Below are 3,830 nucleotides of genomic sequence, written 5' to 3' on the forward strand. Positions count from 1 at the left end.
AAAGCTGGGGAGGGGGGGTAAAGCTGGGGAGGGGGAGTAAAGCTGGGGAGGGGGGGTAAAGCTGGGGAGGGGGAGTAAAGCACTCAAGAAGAAATGTCTGGACAGAAGAAGAGTGCTAAGAAACCAGAGGCGGGAATTGTATGAGGAGTTCCTGTTGGATCTCAGTGTCTGGAATGTTCTTGGGTTTGGGATGAAGTGGACATTTCCTGCTCTGCAGGCATTCACTTCCATTTCTCGTTTCCATGAAGGCACCTTTACTGCTTGGCGTTGTGTAAGGTGGACCATTCAACAAGTCAGAAATGGCAAAACCCACCTGTGGCTAGAATGCTTGATAGAATGAAACACGATCCATCATACCACAGAAAGCAGAAATGCCACACTGCCCATGTCGACCGCTGACCCCAGACCCGGCTGCCCAGCAGTGGCCGCCGTGTTGCCATCCCCTCCATCGGCCTGCGATGTCTGGGCTGGCCTTCCGGGCGCCCGGTGGCTGGGCCTGGCCGTACTCTGGGAAGTGAGCTGGAGCTGCTGGCCGGAACCCAGGGTGTTCTCTGGCGATCTGGGTTTTCTCAGAACAGGGAGGCGCTGTGCCAAGAGGGAGTCTCCCAAGAGAGCCTGGAGAAGCCTGCTTGGCCTTCCTTTTATGAGCCATCCCTGGAAGCCAAGCAGCCTCACCGGGGCACCGTCCACCGCTGGGAAAGCCGGGCGGGGGTGGGGGGAGGAACTCCACTCCTGGGTGAAAGGCGAGCAAGCCCCAGGGTGCTTGGAAACACTCACATCTGCTCAAGAGACAGGGGGACAGGCTTGCCACGCCTTCAAGTCCTGCCTTGGTGTGGCACCTGCCACGCGCGTCTCTGTTCTTCTAGAAGAGCCGGGAGAACATCACACCATTCCCTCCTGTCCTCCGCGTGGGTTTTCCTCACTGCCGAATCTCCTAGCAGAAGGCCTGGGTGAGGGGGGCGTCCGCCAAGCAGCCTGTGCCCCTCAGGCCTCGCCGGCACTGCTCACCCGCCGTGACCGCCAGCCCAGACCCGCCGGACGCAACCTGCTCCTTCCGTCACGCCGCGTCCGCCCTCTCCCAGCTCGTTTCACAGTTACAAGTTCATTGCCTTGTTCACGTTCTGTTTTCAATACCTATGACTGAACACGCATGCATTCGCTGCATAAATGAATCCTCTTCCCTGCACCAATGATATTTTATCAACTATGAATATAAATTTTCTCCAGGCATCAGATTATTTCCTAAAATTTCCTTAAAAATATTTTAACACATACAAATGAAACAAACACAAAAAACAAAACCACCTCTAAATGTAACCCCAGATGAACTCCATCATATCTAGTTCTTACATTTTATAAAACTGAAAATTTCCCCCAGCATATCCCTGGGGAAATATTTAGCATGTTCTTGGAATATTATAAAATGTGTGCTCGTGTGTATATATGTGTGTGTATGTGTGTGTGTATATATATGTGTATGTGTGGGTATGTGTGTGGTATGTGTATGCATGTGTGTATGTGTATATGTGTGTATCTGTGTATGTGTGTGTATCTGTGTGTATGTGCGTATGTGTATATGTGTATGCATGGGTATGTGTGCTTGTGTGTGCGTGGTATGTATGTGTGTGTGCTCATGTGTATGTGTGTGTGCATAGATTTTTAGCTCTCGCTTTCCAGTAAAATCACTGCTTGATTTAGAAGTTGGAAAACTTCCTTTTCCTTTCTCTCCCTCTCTCTTTCTCTGGATTTCTGCAATGCTGAACTCTGCTTTGTTTTCTCTGAAATGCTAAGAATGTTTTGCACAGAGAGCAACGTTGGGCCTCTGATACGCACACGAGGACGGAAGACGCTGGCTGGCTGGCTGGGACGCGCTCCAGAGTCTGCCGCTGTGCGCGTCACACAGGCCTTCAGCCACTCAGCCTGGGGCGGCTAGGGTCCGTAATTATGTTTCCCATTGATCTGTACATCAAAGGTCATTCCCAGGAAGTCAGGGGAGGGCAGCGGCCTTGGCTGGGAGACCAGCATGCGATTTATCTGAGCTGTCCTCTGACCCCTGCTTGGCAGTGACCCCAGGGCTTGTGCACATGCAGGACCATCGCGATGTCACCAGCATGGATGTGCATTCATCATGATGGGCTAAGAGTAAGCGACCCCACGAGCGTTGGGGCTCTCAGCTCTTCCTTCTGCCTCTAAACATTAGAAAAATCGACTGCAGCGATGCCCATCACGCCTACCAGGGGCATGAGCATCCTGTGAGTCCTCCGTACACTGCCTCACTAAATCACCGCACACTCCAAGGTCCTACTTTCAAGGGCTTTTGTAAGTGAGTTTAGTCTAATTCTCAAAGAGGCTGTATCACTTAGGAACTCACTGAAAAGCTTCAGCATGGAAGGAGCCAATATTGGTATTATTTTTCTTCTTAGGGAGGAACTTCCAGGAAGAAAGTAACTCATAAAAATGTTGCTCATCTCCTTCCTGCTGCAGCTTTCTCTCCATCTCTGCCCCTCGCCTCTCCTAGGAAATCTTCCATTTCTACCCCAATAATGTATCGCATTGAGTATTCTAGATTATTGTTCAAGACTGGGGGCTACTGGTCTCAAGTACAGATTTAGTTTACCACTTCTAGCAAATCGCCTTCAATGTTTACCCCAAACATATTACACTATTCCAGGTGATTCTATTGTTCAAGATTGGGGAGCTATTGGTCTCAAGTACAGATCTGGTGTTTTATTTGCCTGCCAGTCATGGCTACTCCTATTGGATGCTAGGCACTAGCCATTTAATAGACACTGTTTACTCCAATCTCCGTGAAGCACTGTGTCTTCTATTATCTGAATTTGCATATTGTCAAATTGAGACTCCCTAATGACATGTCAAGACTGAGCTACAAAATATGTCTTCTAAAATTCAAAGTAAGTCTCACAAGCTAAGCAGTGTGGTCCTAGCAAATAGTACCGATAACAGCAATGAAGACTTCAGTGCAGGCAGGTCACGTTCGCATGTCCCTCGCAGCCATTTGCCCAATGCCGGTGCTCCTTATCTACAACCGATGCGATTCCCGGTGACTTTGAGGAGTCGGGTGGTGCCGAGCCGCTTGGCGCCCTTCGGGAAGGCCTCACTGTCTGCAGCGCTGCCTGCGGACAGGTCTCTCCTCCAGTGCCCCGTGGTTTGCAGTTTTCATCTCTCAAAGATTCGTCTTAGGAGGTTCTTGGATTGTTTTTGAGTCGGGAACACAGTAGCTTCAAAAGCGATCCCATGTGCGGCTGGGATCAGGGCGTGCGTGGACGACGGCGAGCGTGGACGGCGGCGTGCGTGGACGGCGGCGAGCGTGGACGACGGCGAGCGTGGACGACGGCGAGCGTGGACGACGGTGTGCGTGGACGACGGCGTGCGTGGACGACGGCGAGCGGCGAGCGTGGACGACGGCGAGCGTGGACGATGGCACGCATGCACAATAGCGCGTGCATGGATGACGGCGTGCGGGGACGACAATGGCGTGCGGGGACCAGTGGTGTAGGCAGAGCGAAGCGGCGACGAGCACACGCAGCGCTCAGCACGGCGCTCATTTCCCGGCACCAGGACTGACCGCCGCGAGCGGACGCCCCGGGCGCTGCCCCGACGCCGGCCGGACGCCCTCGGGCGTCTCCTCCTTCTGTTAGCCGCTCAGCAGGGGAGTCAGGATCGGGCGCCTGTGCGGCAAAACCCTCCGCCGCCTCTGGTCTCCCAGGACAAGGCGGGAGGCCTCCCTGCGGCGGGCCCCACCCACCGGAAGACGGCCTCCCTGCGGCGGGCCCCACCCACCGGAAGACGGCCTCCCTGCGGCGGGCCCC

Source organism: Dipodomys ordii, unplaced genomic scaffold (assembly GCF_000151885.1).
Source record: "Dipodomys ordii isolate 6190 unplaced genomic scaffold, Dord_2.0 Scaffold44, whole genome shotgun sequence".
Lineage (NCBI taxonomy): Eukaryota > Metazoa > Chordata > Mammalia > Rodentia > Heteromyidae > Dipodomys > Dipodomys ordii.